The 12,099-nt window shown below is 37.2% G+C and overlaps 1 protein-coding gene across 24 annotated transcripts in view; it reads left to right on the forward strand.

Annotated features, from left to right (window-relative positions):
• Nucleotides 1-12,099, forward strand: part of LOC129730546 (uncharacterized protein CG43867) — a 461,594-nt gene that overhangs the window by 380,154 nt on the left and 69,341 nt on the right. For 3 of the 24 annotated variants that reach the window (XM_055689956.1, XM_055689957.1, XM_055689959.1), the window contains exon 1: nt 9,822-10,406. The exons of 20 other annotated variants lie outside the window; for them this stretch is intronic. The gene's annotated coding sequence lies outside the window, so the exon portion shown is untranslated. Of the gene's footprint in view, nt 1-9,821; nt 10,407-10,451; nt 10,622-12,099 lie in introns of those variants that run through there. One more of the 24 variants, XM_055689958.1, reaches the window with a different exon arrangement.

A 12,099-nucleotide genomic window follows, 5' to 3' on the forward strand; every position in this document is an offset into this window, starting at 1 on the left:
ACTGGAAAATTATTCGTTTTTGCATAATTACAGAATTGTATTTGATTTCAGTTCGTTCTCTGTAACATTTCGACCCTTCGATTTTGTGCAGGACCTAAATAAATGGTCCCCGTGGTTCTGTGCTTAGTGATGTCGGTCGGCTAGCTCTCCCACACGGTTGATATGTCGGGTTCGATTCCTGATGAGGTCGAGGATCTTTTCGAGCTTGAAATTTTCTCGAATCAGCACTGGGATACGGTGTAGCGTCGTACTTATCCTACAAGATGCAAAATGTGCCAAAACAATATCGATAACTCTCTCTCTCTCGACAAATCTAGTTGACCGAGATCGCGATTAGCCCTCCGTGGGATATTTTTTATACCTAAATGAATTTAGGAAAAAATATTGTTTGAAATTTTGAAGAAATCAAATGTTGTATCAAAGTAAAGAAATGTTATAATCAAACTTTGATAAATTTTGACAAATACAAATGATGTAATTAGTCAATATTAACGACAGTGTAGATTTCAGTTTTGCCTTGCGACTTTTAATCATTTCTACGTATATTACCAAATTGGAAGGGATAGTGAAAAAAATTAAATTAAATACATAAAAAAATTGCCAGCATTTCATAGCGTTGTGCAGTGTACATTTCGTAATTGTACTACATATTTCCAACGAAATCCATATCAAGCACAATGTTTCATTCCAATTCAATAACAATTCATCATTCATCATCGTGAACCGCAAACTCATCAGCAAAATCGTGCCGAACGGAACCGCAGCGTGTGATGAAAATTCGCAAAAAAAAACAACACACACGGATATAAATCCCTGTTTTTCGGTAATGAGTTTAATATCTGCAGTCATTACATGCTCCGCGATTATTCATTTCACCAGCACCAGCACTTTCATTTTGCCAGCACTTGAAATCATGCGACCCCAAAGCGCTGCCTGTGTCAAGTGGGCGAGAGCAACACGAGCCGGCCGGCGGAGGCGGACAGAAATCAAACATCATCTACGCCTCGTACAGGAATTAATTTTCCACCAACAGTCGCATCATTACGCACCTCGTGAAAAACAGAAGAACAAATCAACAAGCAAACGAACGATGTTTACCATCATACAAGTTGTATCGATCTGCCTGCCGTCGCTCGCTGCTCCCCGAACGCCAAGCATCCAACAAAGCGCCGTTTTCTAGAAACAAATCGGAAAAAGAAGTTCTGTGGTTAAGTGCTGCTATGATGATGGAAAAGTGTACTTGTGGAGCAGGGGAAGAAGATGGGGTGTAATCTTTCCCACACAATCTCAGCTAGAGAATTGGTGAAAGCCACTTGAATTTCGAAACAAGAAACTCTCTCAAGCATTTCAGGCTTGGCTAAACCCGAATTCTTCTTCTGCTGACCAATCGGAAGGAATCTGGATTGCACTCTCGCTTGGATGGATTAAAGCTCGGTGACCTATGGTCACCAGTGACATAATTTCCGTGACGTTTATGCGCTGTAAATGTTGATGGAATTTCTGATTCACCGAGTGAGTTTTCCCTAGGTTTTGACATTTTCTACCATCAACCAGAGAGAGCGACGCGTCAGTGTCGTAAACAAGCCAATAAATTAAAAAATTTCTGCAGAATACATTTCGACCGTTGGAAATCCCCTTGACCACACATAAACTGTCGCGACGACGGCGACGGAGACGACTGGCGTTTTTCGCACTCATTCATAACTTTCTGTTGAGAATGGCGATTAAATTGGTAGGGTGCTTGGGCGTTTTTAAACCCCATTATGCCTAGTGATCAGCTTCGAGAGTTCACTGGAAGCCGTGTCCACACTATAGATCAAAACGACCGACGCCTCTTGCCGACGCAGCGCCGGTCGGTCAACCGCGGAAAGCGTCTCGACGTTTGCGCGATACGCAACGCGAGAGAGACAGAAGCAGACAAATTACGTACGGCTCGGTTCGTGTTTGTTTTTGTTGGTGGAAGAGTTTCACTCTACGAGATTTGCCGCCTCAAAGCAAGTGAAAGTAAGCAGGTGTAGTGGGACAAGGCACGGGTTCTCCCCTCGGTCAGGAGAGCAGAGCACTCGAAATGAGGAAGGGAGTGGAAAACGTTCGCATTAGTCAGACTAAGGATACATACGTGATGGGAAGCGTAAGATGGTTAATTTGGCCGTGGTTTCGCTCTAGCCGTGTCGGCGGAAAGTTGGCAGCCGGTCGATAATTTTGGGCCTGAAATGTGTCTACCGGTTAATGTGCGTGTCTTTAGTCGGCCGTGTATGTATGTATACTAATTCGTGCTTCGTTTTGACGTGGAAAGACTAATTGAATCGGAATAAACGTTGTTGACTCAACGGAGCGCTACGGCATTCCGAAACACGGCAAAGACTAATCTCAATTTGTTGCAGGAACCGCATGAAACAACGCTGACTGGCGGATGACAGCAAAGGTATTTTTTAGACCGAAACCCATTCACCCAGATTAAAGGCCTAACCAGTCGAGCTGCTTTAATCCCGGTGAAATGTGACCATACTTAAGGTTGGTTCTCGAAAAATAAAAAAAACCAAACCGGTATAGTATTTCTCTTTCACACTCCGGTTAAGGACCCGCCACTTCACAGGGAAAGAACAAAGGCACGAAACAAAACCGGAAATCCCCTATTAATAACTTGTCTCGCCGGAAAAGCTGTAGTTACGGTCTGCAACGCTATCACTTTCCGGGAAGCCATGCTTCACACATGTCATATAACGAAAAAAAAAAAAACACCGACAAGATAAGGAACGTCCATCCGCTCGTTTCCAGGGTGGCTACAGGCTACAGTAGACATTAGCAGGACAGAAATGTGACTGTCTTTCAGTGGATTAGTGCCAAGTGGAAAACTTTTCGAAAAGTTGTACCGCTTTGGAAACTTTTCTCGGCGACCGACTTTATGTCGCTGCCGTCCAATATAAGCTCAATCATCGTGAAGCTACTAGCTTTGCATATTTACTGGAACTGGCAGAACATTTTCCTAAAGCAGAAAGGAAAAAAAATAAGCCGTACCTAAGCGAAACCAGTTATGATAAAGCAGCTCGAAAACGATGGTAATCGATACCAGCTTTCTTGTCGCCGGGTAGAGCAAACGATAAAACTGTTTTACGACACAATCGGTAGCTGCTTTATTTTATCGCCACTTCCGTTCTTTGGCAGTGATGATAGATCCCGCATTCCGGTTCACTTGAACAGAACACGACCATGTCGAGCGTTGCAGGTGCGAAGGAGGATGTGACGATACGATCACTTGATAGAGTTGATACTATACCTACACTGGGTGAGTTAAGGGTGATAAACCCTCGACGAAAGTCTGCTGGTTTATACGAACGCTGAACCGAAATGAGTTCTATAATCTAACAAATCTAGCACATTCATTAAATCAACACTCGTTCTCGTTCGGATTCCATTGAAGTTAAACGGACCGCACCGGTTTCATCAATCGGAAATAAATTTATTTTAACAGTAGTGTTGGCAATCTCACAGATACATTCAGAGTGACAGAAGCGTAGCGACAAGCGATAGCAGCAAAGAAATAACAACAATCAATTAGCTAGCGTGCTAGCATCGAAAATCATAACAAAGAAGGGAGTCTGGTTGGTTTCATGTTCATTAGTGTAAAGTGCAGTTATTGCTGAGTCTCATTCAAAATTGAAAATGAAAAGGCCTAAGAAATAAACGAGATTTATCACCTTATCATGTTAGTTCATTCGGATTGTGGCTCATTAAATTGTTATTCAATCAAGATTCTTCATTTTAATCAATACGGTACTTGATACATTTCGTTATTTTTTTGCTGCTTGAGTTCTGGTATCGTATCATAACAATATAGTCTGTCCAATGTTGTATTGATAGTTGCATCCACTCAGTGGTGAAAAAGTTTTCACCATTTCAATAATCACGTCTATTGCTGCACTTAATTGTTATAATCTTTATGATCATGTTTCGTCCCAATGCAACTAGGATCGAAGCTTTTGAAATTTATTATTATCAGCATAATGGCATAACGTGATAAAAAAGTAGGTGAGCGTGAGAGAGGCATGTTTTCGCGCATTTGTTGGCTTGATATTTTTTTACTGAATTCATGATTTGAATTTTTTCAAATCAACACTAGTGGCGCTGCAAAATCTAACTTTTCATCATCTAACTTTAGAAAAAATTGTGTTTTGAGCAAAGTTGTAGATAATATTGTCACGAATGTTTATCACTGAAGACAATTTACTTCTAACTCATCTTGTTCTGGAGACATAACATTTTACATTACACTAGTCCTTAGAATTATTTTTTCTGAAATATCTAAAAAAAAAAACTATAGGACTTGGAAGGCAACAATGTTCAGCATATATTACTATATTATCAAAACGCACAGCATTGGAGAAGACACGAAAATCTAGCTTCTACAAAAACCGAGTTAATGCCAAAACATGTGAATATCTTGGCATCTACTCTATGTGTTTGCCGTTGTGGATTTCATACGTTTGGCAAACAGTTTCCTACGGTCTCAGGAGTCAACAACAGTGTCTCTATCAGTCAACTCAAGAAACAAAGAAATGATTTTATTTTGCCAAGGTATCTGAAATAAGCTTGTCTACTACTTTACCTGCTGAATATGTGCATCCAAGATCTCTTTTACATCCTTAACTCAGTTTTTAAAATTATACACTCATCCGTTCAAATACAAAAAAAATGTTTGATTATACAAACTATTGTACTATTGAAAATTATCAAGCACTGTTGAAACGAAAATTACGTCCTCTGATTGATCGCATGCTGGCTTTTCCTCTGATGGTCCGCAGCATAAAATAAATTGGTTTACAAAAAAGCCAAACTAATTACATTCTTCTGGCGGGAGGCGATACGGACGAATGGTCCTATATTAACATTAGCGTAGCGGGTTGAAGCAGTATCAGCTGGCTTTTGGAATTTGCTTTCGGCTTAAAGAAATCACCTGCCCGGTTGGTCACATGTCTCTGCAGCAGCGTGGTATTTTTCAGTGTATGTGTGTGTGTGTTGTCTGAGTGCCTTTATTAACCCACTGTCGGGGCAGCACAAAGTTTGCAATCAGCATAACCGAATTTGAACAGTTAATTGCCCTTCTCAGGAAAACTAAACGAGTAATTGAACATTGACTATTTTTTCGAATGGTCTCATGCACTAGATTTTGGAAGTAAAGTCAGTCAATGATATCATATTTTTATGTGCAAATCAAAAGCCGATAGCTCGCCAACAGCTCGTTTGCACGAAAATTCGAAAATATTACACTTCATTTAAAATGTTAGAACGCCGTTAACAAAGGCGATAATTTGACTTTATTCGGTGTGCAATGTTTACCACAATTCGATGCTACTGTTCATAGCCAGCGGTATTTACAAAACTAATCGGATTTTACAGAAAAGATCGGCTGAATCCGTTTTAGAAAATTTACAACACTTAATTTTTTGACGTCTTAAAAAAATAGATAATGAAACACTCTTAACAATGCATTTGTTAATAGTGTGCGTATTTCTACGTCAATTATGCGGTCGTATTTTGGATACAACCTCGTATTTCTCCTATGTTTACTATATTCCTTTGAATCGTATATCTTTTTTCTTGATGCGATTTCCTCTTCATATTTCATCCTGTTGCTTCTAGTTTCTTATTCTCTATTTCATGCATATATTCGTATTTTTATGTACAATAAATCGTTTCCATATTTCGTTTCGTCTGTTTTCCGACTTTTATTGTATTTAGATTTTATTTTGTCATTTTTTGTTTAATTTTTCAAATTCTTACACTTTTCTTATTTATATCCTCATTTTAAAGCAATGTCTGTGTCTTATTCGCTTTTGAACCTTTGGCATTCTCACAGTACAGTAATGATTTTATGATTCTTTTACTTTCCGTGTGCTCTCATTGTCATCTTATTTTTCTCTTGTATTCTTTTAAAATCGTCTTCATTTCTTCGTTGAACATCGTGATTTTCATTATTGATGATAATTATAGCTTCACAATTTTTTTCTCTTTATGACTCATAACGTTGGAGGTATTTCCTAGTCAAAATATTCTATCTACCTCTATTTCTAGTCAAAATTGTCATCTATTTTATTGTTTTTATTTCGTCTGAATTTTCTCCCCATGGTTCTGCCATTTCTCCTCTTCTCCATGGCGTAACTTTTTTTCTAACCTCTAGGTGTTATTCATCATTCTGACATTGTTTCTTTCGTTTGTTTCTCAGCATTTTTTTCTAAACTGTCTCGATTTTTTATCTTTTCTCCCAAGAATCACTTATTGTTTTCACTCCGTTTTCGAACATTTATCTCTCTCTCTCTATTTATTTGCGGTATTTATGTCAACTGATTTATTGAAGGGTTTTTTGCCTTCTTCTATTTTGGGTTTTTATGTGTATTTTAATTGTTTTTTACTATTTCTACTTTCTTTGTAGTGAAAAATATACCTCTCTTTATTAGATAATCAATTTCGTATTTGCATGTGCCATAAATTCTATTCATATTTCTTTTCTACCCTATCTCCAACTTTTACCTATATTTAGTTTTTTACTTCTCACTGTCATCTCGTTGATTTTTTAATGACTTACCAATTTTGACATTGTTTTTTCGATCGCTTTTCAATCTTTGGTTTTCTAATAATTCCGATATATTTTTATTTTTATTTACTTGCTTTTTTTCTTTTCACTCGTCTTATAGTTTTCCCTGTTTTCTTTTAACATCGTTTTTGTTTTCTCATTCAATATTAAAAAAATTGAATTTTCGCAATTTCATTATGTTTCCACATTTTGTTCTCTCCATATATCTCCTAATTTCGGTAATTTTAGCTTTTAGCTAGGTTTAATTTTGCTTCGTGCTGCTTTCTTTTTATTCTCTGTTTTGCTACTAATACCAAAATGTTTTCTCACTGTTTTTCAATAGTTCCCTACCATTTTTCCTCTCTTTCGTGTTCTAACTTCAACATGCTCCTCCGTCATTGTTATTTGTTTTGTTTTTTTTTATTTTTTTTGCTTTTTTTGTTGTTTTTCAGTCTGTTTTTCGTTCCTTTTTATGTTTCTTGATGTACAAACAATACTTTCCGTATTTCTTGTGTGTTTCAATTCAAATTTTAGCTCTACTTCGCTTTGTCTATGTTTTTTTTGTTTTCCTTTCTAATTTTCTACTGCAATCTCAGTGTTTTTGACGTATAACTACGTCTTTGTTGTCTATACTAGATTACATTTCGTGAAATTGAAAATGTAACTGGCAGATGTTGCGTCAGCTTTCAAAAGATTATAGCTAGCGAACGACTTTATGCTTCACACATAAATGGTCGGTAAAAGATAGAATGAGTGACAATTGTTTGATATAGTGTTTAACATTGTTGCTTTACTGGTTAATGGTGAAAAAAGGTGAAAAATTCCAAAGTCAAACTTTCCCATATGTTTCCCTCACTTTTGCCTCACTTCCCGAGCACGGATAACAGTAACATGGACGGAATAAACTCCACCGACTATATATATTCTGACTCAACAAAGTATTTTGTTTCGTTTCTCTTTCTCGAGACTGCGTGGCCACGCCTTCAATGCAAAAATCTACGCTCAACTCGATACAAAAGGCTGCGTGTAGAAAATTCAACTTAATTTTATTTTCTTAACACGATAGTAATTGGTGTCCTTATACCTGTATGTATAACAGGCGTAATGAAATATGTTGAACGATGGCTAAAATTATTATTTTTTTTGTCCTCCATCACTATTTCATACAACCCCTACTACAAGGTGTATTCCGAAGGCACATCCATTTCCCCATATAATTTTTCATTAGATTGACTCGCTTTTTGTGTTATGTTTTCACACAGTTTCGATATATTTATAATATTCTTTTAATTTTCATGTTTAATTTTTCTCATCTAATTGTTTTCTCCATTTTTTCACTTATTTTAGTTTTCGAAATACTATTTGATTTTGCTTACTGCTTATTCTCAATATTTCACAAAGGTTTGTCAAAGTTTCTCTTCTGTTTTCTCTTTTTGCTCTCTCTCTCTCTCTCTCTCTCTCTCTCTCTCTCTCTATACAGCAATTTCATGCAAAAAAAAAGTTTTTTATTTTCTCTTATCGAAAAATTTTGAACCCGTTTCTTTTTTATTTTCGCTTACAGTGACTTTTATTATAGGTACACTAAACTCTAAAGTCTTTTGCACGTGATTTTTTCACGCGTCTTTTCTACGCGGATTTCGGAATTTACGCGCTTTTTCAACGCAAATCTCGGAATTTAAGCGATATTTTCTCACGCGCTACATATATCCCGCATAATAAAGACCTCTCAAGATTTCAAATTTTCAAAAATTTCTAACTTTTGAATCGTTGAACCGATTTTGAATCTGTTGGCATCAAATTGAAGGAAATTAATAGGCGTTTCAAGAAATAACATCAAACTGTATCTTAAACAACACGAACCGTGAGAAAATTATGATACAAACAGTTTTTGCCGATTTAGAGGGATTGTTTGATATATTTGGAATTCTTGAGAAAAATTTTAATAAAATGTCAAATTTCTACGAAGCACTTTTTTTTTATTTAAGAGATAGAATTTTTTGAATCTTTAACGTCCACCATAATCACCATGCGTGTCCTTAAAAAAAACTCCCTCAATGAAATGAACCTCTATCTGATACTTCTTCGGCATTGCTTTCGTTCTTTGTTTCCCGCTATTTTTTAAATTGTCTTGATTTTTGTTCCCTTTTTCTCACAGTTCGCTCTGCATTATCTTATTGTTTTATCTTAATTCTAAAATTATTATTTTACCATTTTATCCTGTTTTTTTTACGAAGTTTTCTATTTTATTTCTCTCATGTTCAATCTAGTTTTGTTTATGCTTTTGAAGTTCATTAATTTTTTGTTGATGTTTCAACATATTAGGAAGTTCTGGTATAATTTTCCGTTGTTTTGGTATATTGAAATTTGCTCAACTTGGTTATGTTCAACGAATTATTCGCATTCTTACCATGAGGTTGTTATACTTCAGTCATATACATTTTATATATTCTCTTTCATTTCCATCAGTTTCACTTATTCCTAAAAATCTTGTTACAATTTCTCGCTAATTTTTAAATAAAAGACTTCAAAAAAATTTCCATGTCGATTTTCATGCTTGAGGCAGCATTTTGTCTGACTATTATTTAAAAATTTTAAGTTTTTTGATACTTTTCGAGCATTTCATTAGTTTGTTTTATTGAATATATTTTTATTCTCGGTCAGCCGCCTATAATTTTTCTATCATTGATCTTCTAACCCTGAACTATTTCGTTTGATGTTTCGTAGGTATTTTTTAATTGCAGATCTATTGAAGATTCTGTTTTATTTTACGTGAAATTTATAAAGTCGAAGATATTACAGCAATTCTCTGGTGATAATATTTACACACTTAAACTTATGTTAATGTTTAATCTAGACTTCCCGATGGCAATTATAATTTCTAAAACAGCAATTTCTCAGTAGAAAAAAAAAAACAAATATAAGCAAAACAACTTATTTGGTGTGAAGTTCATTAACATTTGTATAAAGACATAAACAAACAAAAGTATGCAATTTTTGCTCATTACGCACCGAACCACTCATTTCATCAAGGAACTCACGCTTCTACCAACAAACGAGGAAAATCCTACCATCGACCTGCACTGTTCCTGCTGTGCAGTGAGTGCCACCACCCATCCGCTGAGGCACCCAAAACCGGGGGCAACAGAACTCGCGCGTAGAAAAAGCCGAAGCCAAAGTCACTCACTTCGAGCAGTTCTTACTCCCTTTCGATGCCGCTCCGATTCGGCTTCGTCAGTCAGTTCTAATTTTACACCCGTTCCGTTCAGTTCGGTCGACGGTTTGGGGCCCGGTCTAGGATCAGCTGGAAGCTAGTCGCAAACCGTTCGGTTGGGGTCGGCTCTGTTGGGTTGTTTTAACTTGTGCAGCAGCAGCAGTAAGCGTTTCGAGGGGAAACATTAAAAAGAGCATCCGAAGTGACGCTAAGGAAAACTGCAACTGCAGCAAGTACCGATCCTAGTACCAACAACGACAACGAAGACAGCAGCTATCTCCAGGGAGCTCCGCATCGCCATAAAGACGAGCATGAAAATGGAAAATTGTGCAAGTTGAATCATCTGCTGAAGATGCTGTGATTTTTGGGGTCGAAAAACGACCTCTTCTTCTTCGGCCGTTTTTGATGGATTGTGCAAAAGGAAGGGTGTAATGGTTTTGTATGGAAATTCGTTCTCAGCGTGCTACGACCCATTTGGGAGTGTATTGTTTAAAAATTCATCGAAACTGCACCTCGCCTGCTGCTGTGCTGTGAAGAAGAACAGGGATCGCTCTTGTGTTTGGCTTCTTGGGTGAATCACAGTTGGCTCCGAACGAGGAGAAGGAGAAGGAGTCGCCCAGAAATGTGAGTAGCGCTTCCGGATGGGCAAAACGAGCGCGGTGAAGAAAATTAAGTGTCTTGTGTCTATGCCTGCAGGATGGGTGGGTGTGCCTGAATCAGTGTAATGATACGCGGGTGCAGTGAAGGAAATTGAATTAAATGCCATACGGTATGGAATTCGCCGATGGGAGGAAGAATCGATGACAGAACGGTTCATCGACGATAGGAACAGGAAGCTGGTATGAGTTGGAGCAGTGAAAGCGGAGGGAAATAAATGTTCGTAGCAAACGCAGCTATTTGATTAAAATTTAATTGTATAATCGCTGTCGTTATTGTTGTGTTCAATTTCCAAGTTTGCCAATTAAACTTGTTCCGGTCGTACCGAAACTGGCACTGGTGACGTCAATGTTTGTGTTTTTTTTTTTTCGGGCAAAAGAAACACAAACTAACAAGTGCTATTCACTCAATGACTTTATTTTTACCAGAAAGTACGTATTACGAACACCGCTGGGCATTTCCCCTATACGCGATGAATCGTCGAACTAACAGAAGAAGAAAAATAAAGAAAAAAAAACTCGACATGAGAAACGCGTATCTGTGTGAAGTGTATCAAATTACTGTATATTTATTTCACTTCTGCACTTTCCTGCCGTGACCAATCAGCGTCGTACGAAAATATCTGATAGGGCGAAATGAGTCGGCCAGAGCAGAACTGAACTGAACTGAACACACATACCAAAAAAGAATAAAGTTATACACTATATATATTCTAATATTTATCGCAAACGCACCGCCACACGACCGGACTCGCATAATGACAACGACAACAATGACGAAACATAACACACGACACAGCATAGAGAAGGACCGTAAAGGCGGAGGGCGAAAGGGCTGCTGCTACATAAAAATAAACGATCATTATTGCCGTCTATTTTATGTGCTGACGCAGAATGATATTTATGCTGCGTTTTGGGTTTTAATCCAGTCGCGCGCGTGGTCTCTCGGTCCTTCGTTTTTTTTTATTCAACTGTGCGTGTGCGTTTAGGGAAAGGGGGTGGGCTTCAATGTTAGTCTATAGCGAAACTGGAGAAGCGATCGGCTAACGCTAACGAATGTGTCTAGTCTGTACGGATAAAGCTACAAGCTTTACGGCCTTCGATTTGCATTCTGTTATAGTTCACTGAAGGGTTGCGTTCTCTATAGTGAGTTGTTGAATTGTTTCTGAATACTCAATACGAAAACGCCTTGATTAAACGACAATAAATTTTGGAAAAATCAAATTTGGCAATGTTGGTTTTGTTAAATATAAGTTATTTTCACAGTATTTGAGAGATTTCACTATAGTTTTGATGATAGTTGAGCAAATTCGAAACTTCATGATGTTCCTCGCGTTCGGATTAGCCTACAAATGTTCAGCAATTTCTCTTTTACTTACATATTGCTATATATTTTTCTTATTTCTAATGTACTCGAATACAAAATATCCAGATTTTTCCAAAAATCCGATATTTTTACGATTTCGAAAAGAAGTTTAGGGTTCCAAAATAATAATACTCCAAAATCTCACGCATAATTCTAAATCCCAAATCTTATTTTTTTCGTAAATTGTAAAATCGTTGAGTTCTTAAATCCAATTGAATCCTTAAATCCTTTATCATTTCATACTCACCCCAAATTAATTCAAATAATAATTATAAAACTCGAAGCATGAATTTGT

The sequence above is a fragment of the Wyeomyia smithii genome, chromosome 3, assembly GCF_029784165.1.
Source record: "Wyeomyia smithii strain HCP4-BCI-WySm-NY-G18 chromosome 3, ASM2978416v1, whole genome shotgun sequence".
NCBI lineage: Eukaryota > Metazoa > Arthropoda > Insecta > Diptera > Culicidae > Wyeomyia > Wyeomyia smithii.